Genomic DNA, 10,438 nt, shown 5'->3' with positions numbered 1-10,438 from the left:
CCCATGGCATGTGGGATCTTCCTGGACCAGGGCTCAAACCCATGTCCCCTGCATTGGCGGGCAGATTCTTAACCACTGAGCCACCAGGGAAGTCTCTGAGATAGCCCTTTAAATGATTGGATGTTTTCTCTCCTATCCTCTCCCCCTCTGAATCTTCCTCCTCCACGCTCGTTAGAGAGTCCTAGTCTATAAGTAAGGGTGCAAACGGGGTAGAGGTAGTTTAGGTCCTCTCCCAGCAAACTTATACCTTCTAGAGTCAGGGAGGAAGCTTCAGTGCTTCTCAAGGAGCTGAGGAGAGAAAGAAGAGGTTACACTGCAGGAGAATTGGGATGCTGAGGCCATGAACAGAATTCTTTCTGGTAATAATTCTATTTTCCTTTTTTGTTTAAAGTATTATTGTGTTATATCTATTGATCCATCAACAGATACGAATATTGGCCTGAGTCATGTTTATGATTATACCCTCTTCATATATTTCCCTTGTTAGGCCAAGTTAGCTCTGACTTAAAGTTCCAAGGACGTTTTGTTAATGTGTGTTATTTAATCCCTAAAACAATCACTTGGGTGTAGACATTAGTGTCTCCACTGTACAGATGAGGGAATTGAGACTCAGAAGTTAAACAGTTTCTGGAATCACACAGTAAGTATAATCATACTCCAACTCTCATTAGGTTGTGTGAACTTGGGTGAGGTTCATAACCTCCAAAACATGTAGTTTCCTCATCTGTAAAATGAGGATGATATTAGTACTTACCTTTTGAGGTTAATTTGAGGTCGTTAAATGAGTTACTGTGAAGAGTTGTGAACAGTGCATGACACATAGTAAGTGCTTAATAAATGTCATCTCTTGACTGGCTAAATACTAAGTATCTTTTAACATCAGGGGTCATCCAGGTAATCCTCCTCTTATATATTATAGGTCAAGAATCTCTTACCAGCTTACGTGGTTCTGTGTGCCACAAGGGTTGAGAATCACGGATCAAGCTAAGTTTGTTTGGCTTTTGCAATGAGAAGGTGGAGGCTCAGAATCAGGATTGGCCGCTTATACTTGAGAAGTTGATTTGTGTTGCCAGCCACATCTCTTGTAGCCATCAATTTTGTAGGAAATCATTTGTTATACCGAGATTTGCTTTAACTGTATAATGAGACAGTGATTAATCACTACGTAATAGATTGTGTTTACTGGAAAAGTATTCATTTCTTGGGAATGCCTCAAACATCTTTTAGATAAACTGTTATTTGCTTTAAAAAAAAGAAAAAGAATCTCTTATCCATAATTTGGAGATCTAGAATGCTTTGAAACTGCAGTTTTTTTCATATATCATTTAGTGGCAAAACCTTATGTGATTTGAACTCGTTTGGTGGCACAACCTAACTTGAACTAACGTGAAACTGTTGCTAGTCTACTTTTTCCCCACCTAGTTGTGACGACACTTACATTTTGCTGCAGAAGTACTCCTTCTGGATTATGTGGCTGCTGCCCAGGAGTCCAGTTGGTGTGGAATGAAATATGTGATGAATACACCTTTTAAAATCTGAAAACCTGGGAATTCCCCAGTGGTCCAGTGGTTAAGACTCTACGCTTTCATTGCCAAGGGCGCGGGTTTGATGCCTGGTTGGGGAACTAAGAGCCCACAAACCATGCGGTGCGACCAAAAAAAAAAAAATCTGAAAAGCTTTTAAAAAATCTTTTAAAAATCTGTAGACTCCCAAATTCTGAAATGCATTTGGCCCTTAGGGCTTAGGGTAATGGATTATGGACTTCTGTGAATATGCCCTTAAACCTCTCTTTTCCTTCTTAGACGGTAAACTCCTGGAGAACTGGGCCTGTATCTAATTCATGTGTAGCCCCAGTTTTTGGCACATAATAGGCATTCGGTAAATGTTTGGTGAGAGAATGAACTGTGCCAGAACAAACCAGTTAGGTGAAGGGAAACAGACTTGAGAGCAGCACCTTATTTTTTCCTGGAACACAGACAAAACAGACTGCCTTCAGTTTACAAGAGGCTGAATCATGTTAGTTTTGGGGCACTTAAAAATGTTCAGTGTAATGAGAAATTTGGTAGCAAAATAAAAAAGCAAAACTTAGTGCCTATACTACAATGTCAGCATCTCTTCTATTTTCCTCTCTTATCCACTCACTCCATACGGCTTTAGATTTTTGGCCAACTTCTTGAGAAAGAAAGCCACATGGGAACATCTGTAACTGGAAGACTACTTGGGGTGGGTAAGCAAGTGTGTTTTTACATTCTTCTGAGAATGATCATAAAAGCTTTAAATACCTTAACTAATTCATTAAGGGTTTAGGGTTTTTTTAAATAAATAAAGTATAGGAATTATGAATCAGGATTGCAGAGACGAAAGCAGAACATTAGAGAATTTAATTATAATAATAGCAAACTTTTCTGATAGACTACTAGTAGGTAAAAGTAGTTTACATTTAAATTTTTAAAGTACAGTTGAAAATATTTTTTCATGCCTTACATGAGCTTTCATGATCCATATGAAAATTATTAATAGTTAAGAAATATTTGTATGTCTTTGTCTTACATGGATTAAAATAACTGTTCATTAACACAGCAATATAATTGTACAGGCTACATAATGCCTTGTTTTAGAAAAAATTCTGTGGACATTTTAAGAAGTGTAGAGAGAAGTCTATTTGAATTATGCAATTGTATTTTTTTCCATTTTGTTTAATAAGTTGGCTTGGATACAATGACCCATTGATATTTTTTGATATTTGTAACTGGTACAGCTGAACTTTTTAAAGGATAATTGATATGCTGCCTTCTGCTCAACTAACAGTGCTTTCACTGTATGATCAAGTTATTTAAAATGTGTTAAATTAATCAAATATTCATGTTGAGAAAGAACCTAGTAAAGAAGTTACAGTAATTAAGAGAGCACTATTCTTATACCAAACTAATTTCTGTTAAATTATTAGTTTAAAATTGCCTTAGTTAGTAATTTCAGTACAACTGCAGAGATTGTGATAAACAGCTCCAGTTGGATCTTGAGTAAAAACCACTGTTGGTGAAATTCCTTGACTGTATCCTTCTGATGATTTTTTTGTGTTTTTTGTAAAGGAAGGTAGAGATGGCTCATATCTCATACACGTCTGTATCTTTCCTTCCTCCCAGGAGGGAAGTTTCTTAACTAGCTGACCAAAGATAGATCTGGAAAAACATAAATATTTAAGAAATGAATTGGGGGTGGGAAGGGGTGGGGGGAGGAGCCCACAATGGTATGGATAAGGAATAGTCACTGAAGTACAAGGAGGAAGTAAGGGGTCTGGAAAGCTATTGGAGTAAAGCTTGAATAAGAGGGAGGATCATTAGATTCAGCGGAGAGATCTAACGAAATGCCCTTCCAAGGAGGCGAAGTGGAGTGGTTGAGAGACTGGGTTCCAGAGTCATATATGCTTTGCTTCAATTCCCAACTCTGCTTCTAATCTTAGGCAAGTTGTTTAACCTAACCTCAGTTTATTTTTAAATTTCATTCCATTACATTTATTTTATGGTTCCCAGTGGACTTAAGTGTGTTAAAAGGTAAGCTGAGGGACTTCCCTGGTGGCGCAGTGGTTGAGAATCTGCCTGCCAGTGTTCGATCTCACATGCCACGGACCAACTAAGCCTGTGCACCACAACTACTGAGCCTGTGAACCACAACTACTGAGCCCACACACCACAACCACTGAAGCCTGCATGCCCTAGAGCCCGCATGCTGCAACTACTAAGCCCACGTGCCACAACTACTGAAGCCCGTGCTCTCTAGGGCCTGCATGTCGCAACTACTGAGCCCGTGTGCTGCAACTACTGAAGCCCACGTGCCTAGAGCCCGTGCTCCACAGCAAGAGAAACCACCGCAATGAGAAGCCCACACACCACAACAAAGAGTAGCCCCTGCTCGCCACAACTAGAGAGAGCCCGTGCACAGCAACAAAGACCCAACGCAGCCAAAAATAAAATAAAAACAAAGGTAAACTGATACGTATTGGGTTAGCCAAAAAGTTCCTTCAGTTTTAAAGTAAACATAAAAGACACATTTTTCATTTTCACCAAGAACTTCATTGAACAACGTATTCACAGTTTTGTTCCACTACCTTCTGTCATTTTTCAGGCAACTTCATAATTCCATCTTCCCAAAACTTTTTGAGCGAAGAACTGTTCCAGGTGCCTTTTACAGTCTTCCAGGTAATTGAAATTTTTTCCATTAAGAGAATTTTGTAAAGACCAAAATAAATGGAAATCTGAAGGTTCAGTGTCTGGTAATGTGGTGGATGAATCAGAACTTCCCAGACAAGCTGTAACAGTTTTTGCCTGGTCATCAAAGAAACATGCGGTTTTGAGTTATCCTGATGGAAGAGTATGAGTTTTCTTTTGACTAATTCTGGATGCTTTTCGTCGAGTGCTGCTTTCAGTTGGTCTAATTGGGAGCAGAACTTGTTGGAATTAATCATTTGGTTTTCCTGAAGGAACTCATAATAGAGGACTCCCTTCCAATCCTACCATATACACAACATCACCTTCTTTGGATGAAGACCGGCCTTTGGTGTGGTTGTTGGTGGTTCATTTCACTTGCCCCACAATCTCTTCTGTTGCCTGTTATTGTAGAGTATCCACTTTTCATCACCTGTCACAATTTGTTTTAAAAACAACGATTTTGTTACATTTCAGTAGAGAATCTCACGCAGAAATACGGTCAAGAAGGTTTTTTTCCCTTAACTTATGTGGAACCTAAACATCAAAGTGATAAACATAACCAAGCTGGTGCAAGTGATTTTCAACTCTTGATTTGTATATGTTGAGTATGTCAGCTATCTGCCACGTGGTATAACATTGATCGTTCTCAATTAGTGTCTCGATTTGATCGCTATCAACTTCAACTGGTCTACCCGACTGTGGAGCATCGATTTCCAGCAAGAAATCTCCAGCACGAAACTTCACAGACCACTTTTCACGTTCAATCAGTCACAGCACCTTCTCCATACACTGCACGAATCTTTTTTGTGTGTTTCACTTGGTTTTAACCTTTCTTGAAATAATAAAGCATAATATGTGGAAAATGTTGCTTTTTTCTCCCATCCTCAGTATTAAATGGCTACACAAAAATTCACCAATTTTGATGTTTTTTTTTTTTTAAATGCACGCTAATATGACAGCTGTCACAATACAGTGTAACAAAATTGTTTTGAATGAAGTTAAAGACAACTAAGCGCTACTAGAGCCACCTTATGGAAAAAAACGAATGAACCTTTTGGCCAACCCGATATTAAAAAGCTTAAGTTTTCTGAGCAAAAATCGATTTGGATTGGGCACTGCCAAACCAGAGTGGTTAGGAGTGTTCCACCAGCCACCTCTGGAGGTAGGGGTAGGACTTTTATAGAGAAGAGGAGGAAGTGAAGCAAGGGAATTATTTGATTGGCTGTAGTTTATGTGATTGCCTTACTGGTTTTGTTTGTTTTGTTTTGGCCGTGCTGTGAGGCGTGTGGGATCTTAGTTCCCCCATCCCTAGCCCCCTGCAGTGGAAGTGCAGAATCATAACCACTGGACCGCCAGGGAAGTCCCCATTGGTTGTCCTTAGGTTTTGATTTCTTAACCTTGAGGCATTTACAGGCTTAGGTTTTGATTTGCTTACACAGGCTGCTAAGGTATTAGAATCACCTCAGTCTAATGGCCTCCTTGTTTAACTGAACATGTGCAAGAGTTGGATTAATTGTAAATATAGTATTCATGGATCCATGTATGACTCATCATTATATATTTATATTTGCTTGCTTATTGATAATGTATAAACACCTGTAAAGCAAATATCCAACTCAGGAATTTGGAAATTAACAATTACTTGCAACTCCTTGTGTGTTCCTTCCTTCTCTTTTATCATTCTCTTGCTTCAAAAAAGTCTTATTGCATATGTATGCATTCCTAAACAATATATTATTTAGTTTTAGTTGGTTTTGAGTTTTTTAAAGAGTATTATGCTGATATGTGTCTTCTGGAACTTGCCTTTTTCCTCTTAGCAGTATTTTTCAGATTCATCTATGTTGTATACATCTGTAGCTCATTTATTTTCACTGCGATGTAATAATTTGCTCTGAAAACACTGTAATTATCCATTTTCCTATTGGCGGGTGTTATTTTATTGCTATTACAGGTGGTGCTGTATGAATCCAGCCCTTAAGCACAGGTATTTAAGTTTCTTTTAGGGCTCATCTACCCAGAAGTGGAATTAAATTGTCAGATTGAAGATACACATATCATCACCCTTGTTAGATATTGCCAGATTGCTTCCCAAAGAGCTGTCCTACCAGAATATGTTACCATTTCCCCACAGCTTTGCCAGCTCCTGGATGAGAAAAAAAATTCGGTTAATCTGATAGGTATGAAATTGTTTATTTGCATTTCCCTGATTACTGAGTTTGAGTATCTTCGCATTTGTGTATTGGCCTCTACTGGCTTTCCTGCTGTGACCTGCTATTCGTGCTACAATTTGCACATTTTTCTTTTGGGTCATCAGCCTTTTTTATTATTAGCTTGTAGGAATTTTAAATTCTAGATTCTGTAGACCTAAAACAGATAGACTGCCAGATATTTCTCCAGCAAAGATGGGTTTATTGCAGAGAAGTGCAATTCAGGGTCTGCAGCCATGGCAAACCAGCTGCAAGTCTCGCAGGGCAAGGGAATGAGAACTCTTTTATAGAGACGAAAATGAAGTTGGGAGGGCTGTAGTAAGCAGAGTCCATGGCTTTTCATTGGTTGAGTCCTTGCCAGGAAAGAAGAGGCGTCTTTCTTTTGGGCTGTGTTATGTCACAGGGTGTGAGAGCTCCCTCTTCTGACCTCCCAACTCTATTTAATTTTCTGTTTATCAATTTTTTATAAGGCTAATCCTTTCTTTGAATTTTAGCTTGCAGCTGTCTTCTTCCGATCTGTGTCTTCGTTTCTTTGGTTTTTTCTTTCTTTCTCTTTGGGGTAGAGGAGAAACTCTCTTCTCATCATGCATACACTGTACTTCCACAGCTGAAGATGCTAGCTCTTACAGCTGACCTTTCCTCCTCTCCTCCGTCTTCTTGTGTATAGGGATAATTGTGAAAATCATCATCAACTGTGTGTGTGTGTGGTGGTATGCAGCAGACTATTGGGCTGTTTAGTAAGCCTGGAGAGTGATTCTGCTCCCATATGTTGGAAGCTTTTTAAAAAAGTAGTGTGTTTGATGCCTCTTTGTTTTCAGTTTTGGGCCAGTTACCAGGTCTGAGTCCTTAGGAGAAGTTATACTCAATTTTCTGTTATGCATATAACCAGTGTACATGGTATATACGTTTATTTCTGTCTATAATCACTTCCTTTTTTGGTCAATAACTCAGGGAGAGTCTGATCAGAGACTGTTTTTTGGTTTACTCCCTTCTTAGGTTGGGATCTTGATTATTTTAAAATTTAGATAAGACTCTTCCTTAGTATGCCTGGCTACACCCACTGAGGATTTTTTCATTCGTTGGTGACTGTCTTACTGGTTTTCTCCTGTCATTATTTTCCATCTTTTTCTTTTCCCCACATAGAATTTACAATGCTTTATAAAATATTTTGCCACTTCCCTGATTTCTGTCCTTTATTAACTGTGGATGCAAAGGAACTGCAGGAGGGCAAGTAGTCAGATGACTTTGTTTTCTACAAGTCTAAAGAAATGCCCATAGAAACTTCACTTCTCTGATTTGGAGCATGCTCTTAGGTGTATCGTTTGAGGGAGCTACTTTAATAAACTATACCTCATGCAACAATATTTTTCTCAAGAATTCAAAACTTTTTTAGCCGTATTATATATACACACAGACCATGTCAAATACACAGATTGGCTACTTCTTTAAATCCTCCTCTTCAAAGCATAATTTATTAGGATTTATCATATTAGGTTTCATCTGGGGGTATCCCGTTGCTTCTCTTTACCCTAATCAGCCTCTGGGTTTGTCTGGAAGTAGTTTATAATCTACTGGTCTGTGCTGGATGCACTTCTTTTTTTTTTTTTTTTTGGTATTCTTGGGAATACAACAATTGTCAGGTGAGAAGAAGACATCAGCAGAAAGTCTGTGCAATCAAAATGTTCCTCCTCCATAGTGACAGGACTAATGTAAGCAGATCAGGTAGCGGGTCCCCAAGAAAGAGCATCAAGAATGGCTTTCTTGACAGAAGAGAGTCCATTTTGGCCTAAGCCATTTTGTGCTCTAAACCTGGTGGCAACGCTTGCCCGTGAGCGGGTCTTAGTAATGAATGATCTTAAGGGAACGAAAGAACAACAGGCAAGAGAAGTAACAACAGCAAAGATAATATATCAGTCATAAAGACTCCCAGTTTTATTTCTGTGGTAAAACATTAGCCTGAAGGGCTCAACCACCAGATCAACTGGAACCTAAGGGATGATGATGTTTGTTGAGCTTTTCTGACCCTGGTGACTTCAGTCAACTGCAGTTTAGCCTCTGTAGACTGGCCAAGCCCCTTCTTGAGGCTGCATGTATCTTTAGCTTAAAAATTCCTAAGTTTTGCTGCTGGGAGACACTGCTTTGGGAAAGATCCCCAGTGTTCTCCTTACTTGGTGCAAGTAATAAATCCTTCCTTCTCCCAACCTTTAGCTTGGTTGTGTTTTTTGGCTTGACACCCACCAAGAGGTGAACCCAGTTTTCGGGTAACACTAATAAGTTTTCAAATAAAGAGTGAAAAGTTAGTTCCTGTTTTTAGCAACAGATATGATAGGCGGGGAAGGCTGCTTTGACATTTTTCAGACATCCGGAGAGAGTTTGCAGTATTCAGTAGTGGAAGAAAAGTAATTTTCACTCTACCCTTCTGAGTTCTTGGGTGAGACCCCATGTAATAAAAGATTAACAAGAGAAAAACACACAGAAGTTTATTAATATGTATACCTCCAGTATACATGTGAAATACCCCGGGAAAAATGAGTAACTCCCTGAGGGTAACCCAAGCCACCAGCTTAAATATTGGGTTGGCCAATAACTTTGTTCAGGTTTTCCTGTAACAGCTTAAGGAAAAGTCCGAATGAACTTTTTGGCCAACCCAATACCATCTTCAGCTAAAGACAAAAGAAAGGTTGGGAGGTTAGGGGTGGAGACTAGGCTTGGGAGGATCTTAAGAAAAGCAAGGGTAGGGTTTGATGTGCAGATTTAAATCCCAAGACTCTAGTCATTTATAGTCATCCCTCACTTCTGGTACCCAGAGGGAGACACCCTTACAAATGGAGATTTGCTTGGAAAATGTCACTCTCCATTGCAAAGGGGTAATTTCTACTCTTGTTTTCAGAGTTTCTCTTGTGTCTGTTGTTTCTCAAGATAATCCTCCTGTCTAAGAGGCATATTTTGGGTAGGCATATTTTCCTACCCTTCATTGGGCACAAGCATCACAAGGGTTCTGATTTTGCTGCTTGGAAACGTTTCTTAGACAATCCGTTGCCTTATAATTACTCCCTTCTTTTCCATTATGCCTGCTTAAACTTAGCTGAAGTCATTGGGCATGAGCCTTGAGAATTCAGAATTCCATATGAGGAAATAGGGTCATGTAAAGGCAACTGTCTTTGAAAGTTCTTAAACATAGAGAAAGGACTGTAAGTGATGGTGAAATATAGAATCAAGGAGTTTTTTTTTTTTCCTTAAAGGGAGAGACTTGAGTGTGTAACCCCTAATGGAAAGGATGCAGTCGAAAGTGAAATGCTCCCCAGAGGCTGTTTGCTGAATGAAAATGAGGAATTATAACTTTACAGTAGACGTGAATACACTGATCAATCTTAGCTTCGCTAATAGCGGCATAAACATTAAGTTGATTCTGATGTATTGTAATATGAAGTCTAGACTCACCTAGAAGTTTTCTTGCCAAATACATTGAAATTGAATATCATGTAGCCTGTAGGTCTAACTTCCTTCCAGTTCATAGGCAGTATAGAGTATAGAGAAACAAGTTAAACAATACCATGGGAAGTAAACAGAATGTGGGACATTCTACAGGACAGCTGTCTCCAATAAGTCAATTAGCATAGAGAAAAAAAGAAAGCAGGAGATGGATTCTTCTGGATGGAGAGATTTAAGAGATAAAACCAAATATATAGTCCTTTAATTGGATCCTAATTTGAACAAATCTGATGTAGAAGACATTGGTGGAATAATTGGGGAAATTTGAAAATGGACTGGGTATTCGCTACTAAATAGTTGGTGTTAATTTGGGAGGTTTGTTAATGGTATTATGGTTTAGTAGGAAAATGTCTTGATATTTTTGGAGATGTGTGTACCTGAAGTGTTTAGGGGTAAAGTATCTTTTTTCTTTTATAAATTTATTCATTTATTGGCTGTGTTGGGGTCTTCGTTGCTGCTCGCGGGCTTTCTCTAGTTGTGGTGAGCGGGGGCTACTCTTCATTGCAGTGTGTGGGCTTCTCATTGCGGTGGCTT

This window comes from Phocoena phocoena, chromosome 4 (assembly GCF_963924675.1).
Source record: "Phocoena phocoena chromosome 4, mPhoPho1.1, whole genome shotgun sequence".
NCBI classification, from domain to species: domain Eukaryota; kingdom Metazoa; phylum Chordata; class Mammalia; order Artiodactyla; family Phocoenidae; genus Phocoena; species Phocoena phocoena.
This window is presented reverse-complemented; position numbering follows the sequence as displayed.